General features: G+C 44.5%; 1 pseudogene; it reads right to left on the bottom strand.

Moving 5' to 3' along the window:
• Nucleotides 1-15,212, bottom strand: part of LOC106581706 (myosin-IIIb-like) — a 77,878-nt pseudogene that overhangs the window by 6,152 nt on the left and 56,514 nt on the right.

Below are 15,212 nucleotides of genomic sequence, written 5' to 3'. Positions count from 1 at the left end.
CAAAAACACCAAGGTAACCTGTCTAAATGACTATTGCCCCATAGCACTCACATCGGTAGACATTAAATTCTTTGAAAAGCTGGTCATGGCTCACATTAACAACATCATCACAGACACCCTGGACCCACTTCAATTTGCATACCATCTTAACAGATCCACAGTTGACACAATCTCAATTGCGCTCCACACTGTCCTTTACCACTTGGACAAAAGGAACACCTACGTGAGAATACTGTTCATTGACTACAGCTCAGTGTTCAACACCATAGTGCCCTCCAAGCTCATCACTAAGCTAAGGACCCTGGGACTGAACACCTCCCTCTGCAACTGGATTCTGGACTTTCTGACAGGACGCACCCAGGTGGTGAGGGTAGGCAACAACATATCCGCCATGTTGATCCTCAACATGGGGTGCGTGTTTTGTCCCCTTCTTTACTCCCTGTTCATTCACGATTGCATGACCACGCACGCCTCAAACACCATCATTAAGTTTGCAGACGACACGACGGTGGTAGATCACCAACGACGATGAGACAGCCTATAGGGAGGTGGTCAGAGACCTGGCAGTGTGGTGCCAGGTCAAAAACCTCTTCTGCAACGTCAGCAAGACAAAGGAGCTGATCGTGGACTACTGGAAACTGTTAGGCGGAGCGACACAGGGGAACCCAAGAGCAGACTCAGACGAGGAAACAGGGATGAATGAACCAATATATTTATTGTAACACAGGGAGATATGGAGTGCAGATCCAGGGAAGCTCAGATGAGTTGTAGCGCAGTCATACGGCCGATGAGGCGGCAGAGATGGGGTGTGGTGCTTACTGAATAAAGGAGCTAGAACGTGATACTCCGGATGAACAGAAGACAGGTCTGGGGGTTCTGGGATGGACTGGGGTGCAGACAAGGCAGGTGGAAGGGCAGAATGTAGACAATTGGAATGACTAAATATACTCCAAGTAGTTACCCTCCCGGTGGAGCCTTGACGAAGGGACAGAAGTCGTTTAGCGGCATCCTTTCTACAGACCGGGTGGTCGAAGACCTTCCTCATCTCCTCTGTGAATCTACTGTAGGAGAAGCAGATAGGTGACTGTCTCTCCCACACCGCAGTAGCCCAGGAAAGCGCTGCTCCACGGAGGCAGCCAATCAAAAAATTAAATCTTGGCTTGTTCACTAGCAGAAGAGTAGGGCTGTTGCTCAAATACTAGTGAGCATTGCACAAGAAAGGCTCTGCAAACGCCGAGATTACCATCGTAGCGCTCGGGAGTCGGAACAAAAGGCTCCTGGGGCGGAGAAAAGGAACTTGGGACTGGTTGTGAGCTCTGGGCGGAGGTTCGGACTTGTAGGTCAGACAGGCTCCGTGAAAACTCCTTGATGTTCTCCAGAAGGGCTTTAAGGGCTTGGTCATGTTGCTTGAGCAGGGCGCCTTGACCAATGGGAGTTTGGTGGAGAGTAGTGAGAGACAGAGGGGAACCCAAGAGCAGACTCAGACGAGGAAACAGGGATGAATGAACCAAGATATTTATTGTAACACAGGGAGATATGGACTGCAGATCCGGGGAAGCTTGGATGAGTTGTAGAAAACGAGATGTGAAGACTGAGGTTGGAGTGAACTGGGTAGAACCGGGTAAACAGGTCCGGAGGGGAATCCAAGGTAGTGGTGGTGAGCTAAATCCAGAACAGGGTAGTAGGGTGGTGAGATGTGGAACGGGAGACAGGAGCCAGAGACAGAGCGGTAAATGAGCAGAGATTACGATCTGGCAGAGTGGAAGTGGCAGGATTGAGTATTTGTAGAGGTCTTGATTATGGAACGAGTTGCATCTGGTAGGGATCTGCTCTGACTCCAGCACACCTGTCTCCAACCACACAATCACACAGAGAGGGAGAGGGAGAGAGAGAGAGTGTACTGGGGGAGTAACTGCAGGTCAAGAAGACACCGGATGAACACAAGAGGGCGTAGCAGGAGCAGATGTGACAGAAACGGAGGGCCGAGCACACCCCCATTCACATCGACAGGGCTGAAGTGGAGCGGGTCGACAGCTTTAAGTACCTCAGTGTCCACATCACTAAGGATCTATCATGGTCCACACACCAACACAGTCGTGAAAAGGGTACGACAACGCTTCTGTTCCCCCGAGGAGGCTGAAAAGATTTGGGCCCTCAGATTTTCAAAACGTTATACAGCTGCACCATGGAGAGCATCTTGACTGTTTGCTTCACCACTTCGTATGGCAACTGCTTGGCATTCATCCGCAAGGCACTACAGATGGTAGTGTGTACAGCCCAGCACATCACTGGGGCCGAGCTCCCTGCCATCCAGGACCTCTATACACCAGGCATTGTCAGAGGAAGACACAAAAAATTGTCAAAGACTCCAACTGCCCAAGTCATAGACTATTCTCCCTGCTACCACATGGCAAGGGGTACCGATGCACCAAGTCTGGAACCAAGAGGACCATAGAACAGCTTCTACCCCCAAGCCATAAGACTACTAAATAGTTAACCATAACTACCCGCATTGACCCTCTTTTCACTAACTCTTTTGACTCATCACATACGCTTCTGCTGCTGTTTATTGTCTATCTTTATTCCTAGTTATATGTACATATCTACCTTAATTACCTTGTACCCCTGCACATCAACTCAGTACTGGTACCTCTTGCATATAGCCAAGTTATCCTTACTCATTGTGTATCTATAATTTTTATTTATTACATATTTTTACCCCCTTTTTCTCCCAAATTTCATGATTACAATCTTGTCTCGTCGCTGCAACTTTTCATCGGCTCGGGAGAGGCGAATGTCGAGTCATGCGTCCTTCCGAAACATGACCCGCAAAACTGCATGTCTTAACAACCGCCTGGTATCGAACCCCAGGCTGTAGTGACGCCACAACACTGCGATGCAGTGCCTTAGACCGCTGCACCACTCGGGAGGACGTGTATCTATACTTTTATTATTACGTGCTTCACTTTTCTAATATTTCTCTATTTTCTTTCTCTCAGGCATTGTTGGGAAGGGCCCGTAAGTAAGCATTTCACTGTTAGTTCACACCTGTTGTTTACGAAGCATTTGACAAATAAACATTTATTTTATTTGATATGCTGCTTGAATGTATTCACTCCCATATCAGCTAAAAATAGAATGTCATCATGTTTTGGTTGTAGAGAAAAAGCACACATCTCGCAGCTGTTTTCACCAGTAGCCCGGAATCATTAGTTATTGCTTTAAAACAAAATACATTTTGGGGTGATTCTAATAAGGCTACAATGTTGTTTGGTTTATTGTTTGAACAGTCAATGAGATTATATTAGTTTATCAATGCAAAATAGTCTACTTTGATGCCTAGCCTATAGCTTATAGATCCGATCAAAGAACCAAGCAAGCTTCATTACCTACACAACACTGCCCCCACGGCTACAAAAGTGATGATACGGCATGTTCAAATTTTCAAGTGGCACGGGAGTACATTGAATGTCGGAGAGCACTACAAGGAGCTGCCACTTTTGTGACAAAAAATGACAATGCAACATTGCGCTACGCTCCGTCAGCTCCATTTGCGTATTATGTGTAGACCCCTTTATGGTTAGGGCGCTGGACACCATATGTGAATTGATTGCCTGCCATCTATCTTCAGAGGTCGTGCTGCTAGGCGACCTAAACTGGGACATGCTTAACACCCCGGCCATCCTACAATCTAAGCTTGATGCCCTCAATCTCACATAAATTATCAATGAACCTACCAGGTACAACCCCAAATCCGTAAACATGGGCACCCTCATAGATATCATCCTAACCAACTTGCCCTCCAAATACACCTCTGCTGTCTTCAACCAAGATCTCAGCGATCACTGCCTCATTGCCTGCATCCGTAATGGGTCTGCGGTCAAAGGCTCCCTAAAACACTAAAGCAAGCAGGCTTTTCTAATCGACCTGGCCTGGGTATCCTGGAAGGATATTGACCTCATCCCGTCAGTAGAGGATGCCTGGTTATTCTTTAAAGGTTCCTTCCTTACCATCTTAAATAAGCATGCCCCATTCAAAAAATGTGGAACCAGGAACAGATATAGCCCTTGGTTCACTCCAGACCTGACTGCCCTTGACCAGCACAAAAACATCCTGTGGCGTTCTGCATTAGCATCAAATAGCCCCCGTGATATGCAACTTTTCAGGAAAGTTAGGAACCAATATACACAAGCAGTTAGGAAAGCTAAAGCTAGATTTTTCAAGCAGAAATATGCATCCTGTAGCACAAACTCAAAAAAGTTCTGGGACACTGTAAAGTCCATGGAGAATAAGAGCACCTCCTCCCAGCTGCCCACTGCACTGAGGCTAGGAAACACTGTCACCACCGATAAATCCACGATAATTGAGAATTTCAATAAGCATTTTTCTACGGCTGTCCATGCTTTCCACCTGGCTAACCCTACCCTGGTCAACTGCCCTGCAAACCCCACAGCAACTCGCCCAAGCCTCCCCCATTTCACCTTCACCCAAATCCAGATAGCTGATGTTCTGAAAGAGCTGCAAAATCTGGACCCCTACAAATCAGCCAGGCTAGACAATCTGGACCCTCTATTCATAAAATTATCTGCCCGAAATTGTTGCAACCCCAATTACTAGCCTGTTCAACCTCTCTTTCATATCGTCTGAGATCCCCAAAGATTGGAAAGCTGCCGCGGTCATCCCCCCTCTTCAAAGGGGGAGATACTCTAGACTGCTACAGACCTATATCTATCCTACCCTGCCTTTCTAAGGTCTTTCTAAGGTCTTCGAAAGCCAAGTTAACAAACAGATCACCGACCATTTCGAATCCCACCGTACCTTCTCCGCTATGCAATCTGGCTTCCGAGCTGGTCATGGTTGCACCTCAGCCACGCTCAAGGTCCTAAACGATATCATAACTGCCACCGATAAGAGACAATACTGTGCAGCTGTCTTCATCGACCTGGCCAAGGCGTTCGACTCTGTCAATCACCAGATTCTTATTGGCAGACTCAACAGCCTTGGTTTCTCAAATGACTGCCTCGCCTGGTTCAACAACTACTTCTCAGACAGAGTTCAGTGTGTCAAATCGGAGGGCCTGTTGTCCGGACCTCTGGCAGTCTCTATGGGGGTGCCAGAGGGTTCAATTCTCGGGCCGACTCTCTTCTCTTTATACATCAATGATGTCGCTCTTGCTACTGGTGATTCTCTGATCCACCTCTACGCAGACGACACCATTCTGTATACTTCTGGCCCTTCTTTGGACACGGTGTTAAAAAACATCCAGATGAGCTTCAATGATATAACTCTCCTTCCATGGCCTCCAAATGCTCTTAAATGCAAGTAAAACTAAATGCATGCTCTTCAACCGATCGCTGCCCACACCTGCCTGCCCGTCCAGAGTAGTGATCATCACTACTCTGGACGGTTCTGACCTAGAATATGTGGACAACTACAAATACCTAGGTGTCTGGTTAGACTGTAAACTCTCCTTGCAGACCCACATTAAGCATCTCCAATCCAAAATTAAATCTAGAATCGGCTTTCTATTTCGCAACAAAGCATCCTTCACTCATGCTGCCAAACATACCCTCGTAAAACTGACTATCCTACAAATCCTTGACTTCGGCGATGTCATTTACAAAATAGCCTCCAACACTCTACTCAACAAATTGGATGCAGTCTATCACAGTGACATCCGTTTTGTCACCAAAGCCCCATATACTACCCACCACTGCGACCTGTACGCTCTCGTTGGCTGGCCCTCGCTTCATGCTCATCGCCAAACCCACTGGCTCCAGGTCGTCTACAAGTCTTTGCTAGGTAAATCCCCACCTTATCTCAGTTCACTGGTCACCATAGAAGCACCCACCCGCAGTACGCGCACCAGCAGGTATATTTCACTGGTCACCCCTAAAGCCAATTCCTACTTTGGCCGCCTTTCCTTCCAGTTCTCTGCTGCCAATGACTGGAACGAACTGCAAAAATCGCTGAAGCTGGAGACTTATCTCCCTCACTAACTTCAAGCACCAGCTGCCAGAGCAGCTCACAGATCATTGCACCTGTACATAGCCCATCTGTAAATAGCCCATCCAACTACCTCCTCCCCATACTGTATTTATTTATTTATTTTGCTCCTTTGCACCCCAGTATCTCTACTTGCACATTCATCTTATGCACATCTATCACTCCAGTGTTTAATTGCTATATCGTAATTACTTCACCACTATGGCCTATTTTATTGTCTTACCTCCCTTATCTTACCTCATTTGCACACACTGTATATATTCTTTTTGTTCTTCTACTGTATTATTGACTGTATGTTTGTTTATTCCATGTGTAATTCTTTGTTGTTGTATGTGTCGAAATGCTTTGCTTTATCTTGACCAGGTCGCAGTTGTAAATGAGAACTTGTTCTCAACTAGCCTACCTGGTTAAATAAAGGTGAAATAAAATAAATTTAAAAAAAGGGCCTCAATCCTAGAAATAACCCTAATTAATTCGCCCCACCCACCACTACATTACAGAAAGGTAGACATGACTTGAAGTTGGTATCAGACCTCATGATCAAATACAGTCTGCCCGATGATAAAGGAGTGAACAGCTTTTGAGTGACATTGGCAGAATGGTAGAAACAAAATCCAGGTATGGGAGAGTTCAACAGATGCTCCCGATGAACGCAACCCTACAACCTGACCATGTGAAATGAACTCTTCTCAGTGAAAACTTGGTACCACAGAGAACAAGGCCTTTCTTCCATAGAAAAGCATTACCTATAGCCCTCACATAACCATGACGCGCCCATGGACTCCGCGCTTCCACACAACTCATCGTGGCCTTATAAGGATGCCCTGTGTTGAGGTTCAGCTTACTGTGGCAACATGAAATGGGTTAATTCATCCTCAACATGGGGCTTCATTCTCTCCCTGCAATTATTCAAAAACACTGTCTTCCATCCTCTGTAGAACGGTCCATTCTTAACATAAAGACTTGAAGCTCGGGGCATTGTTAAAGAGTGTCCCCACGAGGCCATACATTGAATTTCTACTTCCTGCAATTACAGGAAGTGACTTAATTGGGAGTCATAGGGGCTGTTTTGAAGGATTTAAAAAGGTTGAATCTTCCCAAATTATATATATTTGTGACCGTGAAACCGTCATGTCCCGGCATATGAAATTGGAAGTCAATCGACCCAAAAGCATTTTTACCTCAATTGGACACAATGGTCTTGCAGTTCTAGAAACTGTCTGTGTGTCTGCCTTCGTCTGCCTGCCTGCCTGTCTTTCTGCGTCAATGTCCTGTCTGTGGAGGTGGGAGAGGAGGGAGAGAGAAGAGGGAGAAGAAGATGAGAAAAGGGGGAGGGGAGGCAAAGAAGGAGGGAGAGAATGGAGGGGGAGGAGGGAGAGAGGGAGGGGGGAGGAGGGAGAGAGAGAATGGGGAGAGTGAGGGAGGGAAGAGAGAAAGGGACAGGGTGAAGGAGAGAGGGAAGGGGGGTAAAGAGTCAACAGACATACAGAGCTGTATATACAACAGTGTATATAGACATACTATGACATTTGAAATGTCTTTATTCTTTTGGAACTTCTGTGAGAGTAATGTTTACTGTTAATTTTTATTGTTTATTTCACTTTTGTTTATTGTCTATTTCACTTGGTTTGGCAATGTTAACATATGTTTCCAATGCCAATAAAGCCCTTGAATTGAATTGAGAGAGATGAGAGGAGGAAGAAGGAGGGCGAGTGAATGGAGGTGGGAGGGAGATAAGGGGAAGATGGTGGGAGGGAGGGGGAGAGAGAAGGTGAAGGAGAGGGAGAGGGGGGAGAGCGATAGAGAGAGGAGGGAGATAGGAGGGAGAAAGAGAGAGGGGGGCGAGAGGGGGAAAGGGTGGAAAGTTGAAAGAAGGGGGAGGAGAGAGAAGAGGTAGAGAGAAAGAGACAGAGAGAGAGGTCTGTCTTTCAGTAAGTCTCACCTTTTCATCTTTTCCCATTGACTAGAATATATTGACATTGGTTGACACTCATTTAAATTTCAGTCATTCAGCAGACTTATCCAGAGTGACTTACAGTTAGTGCATTCATCTTAAGATAGCTAGGTGGGACAACCACATATGACAGTCATAGTAAATACATTTTTCCTCAATAAAGTAGCTATCAGCAAAGTCAGAGCTAGTAATGGGGAAAAAGGTAAAGTGTGAGTATTAGTTTGCGAAAGGCTTATTTAACATAATTGTTTTAATGCAATGTATTGACATAAGCGTCAATTGGTTGACACTAATCTTTTCTTATTGACTGCTATGTATTGACATAAGAACCAATTGGTTGACGCTCATCTTTTCCCAATGGCACCACAAAGCTTGCTGGGAGCATGGCCAATTGACGTAAGCTTCAATCGGTTGAAGGTTTTAACAAAAATATTGTGTGTGGGACATTATTCTGCTAATGACGTTTGAAATGGGTTTGATTAGCAAATTTAAATTCCCCTGAAAACCCGAATCGAAGCACTCAATTAAGAATAATGAATCCTGACGGCCTTGAACAAAGTGTCATAATGTAGTCATACCTCAGTCATACCTCAGAATTTCCTTTAAAACAAAGACACGAAAGACATCATACATGCTTATGGCAAAGGAATGATTAATCATAGCATTAGATGCCTGAATGGAGGATATTTATGTTTGGGGTCTGAGTTGAGATGCTTTCTCTATTCACTTTAGACCCTTCATCCTGAGTGAACAGCTGTAACTTGTATACAGCTGGATCCCTGTGTGAGTGTGCAGTCCAGGAGTCAAAAACTCCCAGTTCCAACATCCCTATTTATCCAGCCTGACCCGCAGTGATTAAAGCATATAGCAGATCAGAGGATGGGTCAGGCTTCCCAGCTCCGCCTCTGTTTGGAAAATCACTGCCATTTGATCCAGGCCAGTCTCAGAGGAATGCTGTTTCTGCAGATACCTTACTGAGGCTGCCAAATTGACTTTTGGCATGAGAGCACTTTGGAACCAGGTAGGTCTGGGAAGAGGTCAGAGAGTGGCTTACACCAGGCCTGTTAAATGATGGTGGGCACCGTCTGATGTTTGGGGTGGGGTGGATCAATGGTCAACAGAGAATACAGAAGCGCTGCAATTCATACAACATTGATTTTCCTTATCAAATGTTTTTTCCCCAGCAGAGTTTGCTGTTCTTTGCAGCATACTTACATATTGTACATGCTTGCATCGACAGATAAAAAGGATGAGAATAATTTTTGAGATAGGTACTTCTTTCATTTTCAAAGAGGTTCTGATCTCTACATACCAGTTGTAAATCCCTTGAAAATCAGAAAACCAACATAAATTAGCTGCTAAAAGGGATTTTAGACGAATAAATTAGGAGATGTATCGATTTACTTCCTGAATCACGTGTTGGGATCACCTGACTTCTCCCAGACCACAGTTAACCACTTGGGCTTTGTTTATTCAGATGGAGGGAGCCGGATCTGCAAAAGGCATGGATTATAAGGAAAAATCATCAGTGGAGTCCTTTGATGTCTAAATGAGTCATGTGTAGCCCAGACCCCTCTCTTTCCCCTGCAAACCCCCTCACACACACATACACACCGTTTATTGCTAACAGAAAGTCCCTGAATAGACAGCTAGCTCTAGTCAAACTTCAAGGGGAGTTCCAGAGCTTTCCAGGACTCCTGTAATTTATTACCAATGTCTTAATTTGGGACATTGTACTTAAATGGTAACCCATGTGCTTTGAATTATAAAGGCACACTAGGAAAATCACAGGGTTCTCTAGATTATGCTCGGAAGGGCAGTTCCTGCATCTGTTTTTCACTAATGCAGGCAGAGGATGTTGTTACTTACAACCAACTTTTCACACTGAAATCAATCATTCTCCACTGACAGCAGATTTGGGGCTTGATTCCTGAAGAAATCTCCATGTGTCTGGATAATCATTTGTCAATCATTTGTCAGACTTCTGTATGATGTATCAGCGCAGCCCTCCAGGTTAAGCAGTGAGCGCATGTTGGTATGTTGCACAGGGGAAGTCGCACAGTCATTGAGAGACCATCCCGCAAAGTGATGAACCAAGTAACTAAAATGTAGTGTGTTGGGTAACACACTTTCTTATAACCATTTCTAAAGGACAACAACTTCAACAATCTGGATCTCCTAAAAGTTCTGATTACAAAAAAACATTCAAAATAACCCAAGCCGCAAAGTTTGAATATAATCTTATACCTTGCTATACTACAGGTACGTTTAAACAGATTATTCTGTAGAAATTGTGATGAGTAGTTTGGAAGTACATCCTGTTAACTACTCTCACTGACATTAAGAAGATTATGCTAGGTAGTGGCAGACAGGAGGAGTTCTTTCTTCCTTCCGTTAAATTGAGCCTTCCTATCCACTCCAAATCTCGGCTACGTGCCTGTAATTTGCCTAAAACTGAAGAAATGTGTTAGGCATCCGGTTCAGCCTCTATGATGTGTGGAGACAGACAGATAAATCAAACGGCTGAGAGACTGTGAGAGGGAGGGAGAGCGTTTGTCTGAGGAACATGGAGAGGGTGGATCATTTGTCTTGCAGATGTATGTTGATATGGCGGTGGTGGTGGTGGTGGTGAGGGTAGGCGCTGGGCTGGGGGAGTGGAGCGTCGTGGTTGCACAGCTAGTGAGAGGACATGTGGTTAGTGGTGTCAAGGGTTGTTGGTAATGGGGTAGTTGAATGCTAGGAAAGTGGGATGGATCAGTGAATGTGGGTTTTAGCACAGCTGGGTAATACCATGGCCTAATACCGGGTTCCCATTGATCACTTAAAGTTGCAGCACAGCTCAGGGTGCCAACCAGATCAATGCACATTGACTAGTACACGCTATATAGTTCAAAGTACAGAACCATAACCAATAAGTAATAGGAAACCTCAAAAGGTACTGAGCCTTCCTCTTTTCCTTGTCATTTTCTTCCCTACTCTTCAAAAGACCAGGTTAAGAGTCTTCCCAGAAGCAGTGGTAATTGGTCTCTGTGTTGTGACTCCTCTTTATCACCGTCTCACTCCTGACATGTATGTTTACCAGGACTATAATCTTCAAAAAGCCTGTTAACATAAGTAGCTCAGCTTTCATAAACCATAAAGTCAGCCTCTGACTGATCCTCGGCACCAGCCTGTTTACCACACTGAGGAGCGTAAACAGCACTCTGATCATATCGCCACGTTACTCGCAGAGCCTTTCGTCTGCGTGACTCGTTTTGAAATATTATTCATGTTGTATTCATCTTCAGGCCGGTGAGACAGGTAGAGAGAAGTTACGTACAGTAAGTGTTCTGTTTACATGACTGCGCCTCGCTGAACTTTCTCGGTGACAAAATGTTGCAAATCAAAGGTTGACACTTCAGACATGCGAGGAAAGGGCTGTGACTGTGGAGTGCTTTAATTCTCTCTTCCCTCCTTCCCTCCATAAAAGACAGCACTGCGGCTATCTGGCTAAAGCTGGGGGATAGTCACTTAGCCCTGTGTTAAACATACACTGAAACAGACATCTCTTAAACTGGGGGTAATCTCCTCCTGTCTTGCTTTCTTTGTTTTGAAGCACAAAGGGGGATGGATGGCCTGGCCCACACAGCAGAGCTGGGCTCAGTCAAATGACTTACTGTAGAAGGGACTTAAGAGTCCATCAAACTCAAGGAGAGGTTCCGGGTTGTGCCAAAGCGGTTTTGGCCAAACGCAAAAGCGGATTTGAATTTCCTGGCCTGATTTTGAACTTTCTCTGTTGGTGTCCTGAAACACTCCAGTTTCACCTCAGAATATAAGCGATCACCAGGGGCGTCAGCAGGATGAGACACAGGAAGAAGCCTGGTCTCCAAACATCTGGCAGGGCCAGGCTTCCATCAATTGCTCAACCTCAGGATTAAAAAAAGGCCTCAGATCTGCAGGGATCAAAGTGTGCCCTGGGTTTCTGAGCCACCGTGGCCTCCCTCAACATATTCAAATATGGTTTCCTGAAAGCAACTGGAGCCACAAGCAGACCTCAGAACACAAACGGGGAGGAAAGGGATAATGGATACCTGGAAGTCTGTGTGTTCTCTGCACACAACAGAAGTAAAGCATTAGGAAAGCCCGTGGCTTATTGAAAAGGAAAAAGTTCTGTCACAGCATTTAGCATTTTGCCCAAAAACTATTCCCCTGCACTTAGGTGAGGGGAATTTCAAACTTCATTAATGAACCTAGCTATTAGTAATGAATATTTTCCCAAACACTGTTCCCAATTCATAATGGCATGACTGCTTAATTATTTTTGCTATAAAGCAGGGAACTACTACTCCTTCCAGCATTTCCCTTTATATTCACATCACATGTCATTAATTCTTAAAAGCAGTCCCTCGTCAGCGGCAGTGATGCTTCAGAGCGGGGGTCACCTGTATCTGGCATTACCGGATTAGCCGCTATCTAACCCAGACCTGCTGTGGCGTGCTGACACTAATCCTGCGCCCGCTGGAGAGCACTGTCTGTGTTATATTATCATGTCTAATCCACGTAATCTCCTGGCCACGCTGCTAAACGGTATTCCACCTCTGTCTCTTACCTCAGACTCCTAATAACATTAATGAAGGGCCGAGCCCCCATTACCCAGACAGGCTAGCGGTGGGCTGGGTGACGGCCGTAATCAGCAACCCCCTGCTCAGCCACCCACTCAGCCTCCCAGGCAGCATGAATTAATGGAATTCAGCGCCTTGGGCAAAAAGGAAACCAAACATATGTTCAACAAATCAGGGTTTGTGTTTTTTTCCTGTCACCATTGCTATGTGGGTCTATTAGAGACATTGATGGGATCTTTAGTGAAGGGCTCGGCGTGTGGGAGAATGAGGCTTTGAAGTGCTCGGTGCTTCTAAAACCCTCGCGATGAGACGTCGTTTATGATGAGCTGACCAAGGTTATTAAAATACCACAGAAATGATTACTCATAATACGCCATCCCTTTGTTGTCAACAAAAAAAATGGCAGGAAGGATTGGTAGGGATGAAAGGTTGAAAGGGGTTCTGTATTAAAAATAGCACTTTATCCATTAAAGCAGGATTTCTCCTGTCTCCTTTTGTAATTACCTGCACCCGCCAGCTGTGTGCTCGGGCTTACCTTGTTTACACTGTGTGTCTCGCAGACTGCCTGTCTCCCTGCAAGGCTTCTCTACTGTGTCTTCTATCGCTTTGTCTCGGCTGTTGTCTCTCACTTGTCTATCATGGTTGTCGGGGGCAACCTTTAAAGAAGAGGCATAAACACAGCCTGAAGAATACTGTCAATGGAAACAGAAAATACATAGACTGACAGACAGACAAGTAAAAGCAGGCTGCCTATTTATTATTGGTTCATAGTCATGTCTTATTGTCATGTCTTATTATTGTTTCTTACTCAGTTACTGGATTCAAATTCATTTATTTGGAATTTACTGTTTTGGCAGACGCATTTACTAGAACCCATGAATGTGTTTTGCAATGTTAATCACATGCTAATGCAATCGCATTGGCCCCTCTATTACCCCCTACCTTCCTGCAAATAGCAGCATACTGACTTAATTGTGAGGGTGAAAATAACAGCACACACAGACGTCCTATCATATTTAATTTTATCTTTAAATAAAAGAGCTATAGGAAAGTATTAATCTGCTTAACATTTCTAAGTACATCCTCCAAAGGATTTTGCTTTTTTAATCTTACATATGCTCAGCAGAGTTACTGGCAAAAACTCTACCTTTTCCTCATTTCATCCTTTCAACATCAAATGGTGAGCAGCAAAAATTGGATCAGACTTCAAAGACTGTGATGTGCTCCAAGTCACGGAGTGGCTCTTCTATTTCACATATTGAATTCGAGCAGGATATCAAAGTGGTACCAAAGAACCTCAGGTCTTTACTAAAAAAGGGCTCTTACATCTGTAGAAAGAGAAGCGCAAAGACAAATCACCTCAGGGAACAGCGAGCATTTATTCTCAGCAGTGAATTTCCAGCCTTTTGATTCTTCCATTCCCGTACCACCCAGTCGCTCCTCTGAGATGGAGTTTGGAGCAAGAGAAGTCTTTTGTCTCAAGGACTCCAAAAAAAAAACTCTCACGAATAATCTATGTTCAAGGGGCTTTGTAGAAGTACAGTATTATGAATACATAGCTGAAGCTAGAGCCGCATGCTAAAATGCTTAATTTCTCTGATATAAACTTACCTTCTCTCTATCATCATTGAAAATGTGTCTGCCATCATATCGACAAAAGGTGAAAAAGATAGTTTAGAGGACTGACCCTAAACCCCCTATCACAATAGATCTAATGTGGTACAGTAGATATAATCAAAATTCAAAGACACACTACACAGGAGCAATAGAACAAAAACATTTGGCAGTATGATGCAATAGAAACCTTAGGAGATGGACACAAACATAGACAGTGTGCACTGAGGGATATAAAAGGGGAAAGTAACAGTGTCTAGGTAAAAGCACGCAGATCTTAAAAGGAGAGCATGTGCCAGATCACGTCACAATAAATCTATATGGAGCGATTCCAACACTGATTAAACAGAATTGTTAAGTTGAGTTTTGAAGTTTTCTCACCAGGGAATATGATTGTAAACATGGAGAAAAATTCCCAGAAGAAAAACTCAGCCCGGGTATACAGCAAGCATAACATTTTCAGATGTAAAAATCTAGTAAGAGTCTGGAGAGATGCATTGCCTTGACCGACAAAGTCAACAAAAGTTGAAATTAATAAAGATTTCATCTCCTCCATCAAAATGGAGGATCTGTGCATCAGTTGGCAATATAGTGCCAAACCCAACCCACTGGGTTCACCACGTCATTTCAACGTGGACATTTGGGTAATATTTGGTTGAGACGTTGATCAATGAGATTTCAACATTTATTCACCCACTCAAAAAGGAAAGACAGAAGTTTGTTGAATTCCTAATGTGTTATCACTATCCCTCGACCATCTAAAAGCACAACTAAATTTCAATGGGAAAACAATGTGTGATTTTTGGTTTATTTGTCATCTAAATGTGTTATCACGGCGCTTTCAACCATTTAATAGCACAACAAAGTTGGAATACAATGTCAGAGATCTTATCACTGTGCTTCGTCTAATAGCACAATCAAATGACCTGGATTGCAGGTAACTGCCTGCCTGCCGGTAACCTAGTGGTTAGAGCGGCTAGCCTAGTGGTTAGAGCGGGTAGCCTAGTGGTTAGAGCGTTGGGCCAGTAACTGAGAGG

The sequence above is a fragment of the Salmo salar genome, chromosome ssa21 (assembly GCF_905237065.1).
Source record: "Salmo salar chromosome ssa21, Ssal_v3.1, whole genome shotgun sequence".
Taxonomy (NCBI): domain Eukaryota; kingdom Metazoa; phylum Chordata; class Actinopteri; order Salmoniformes; family Salmonidae; genus Salmo; species Salmo salar.
The sequence above is the reverse complement of the archived record's forward strand: the minus strand, read 5'-3'. Positions and strand labels throughout refer to the sequence as shown.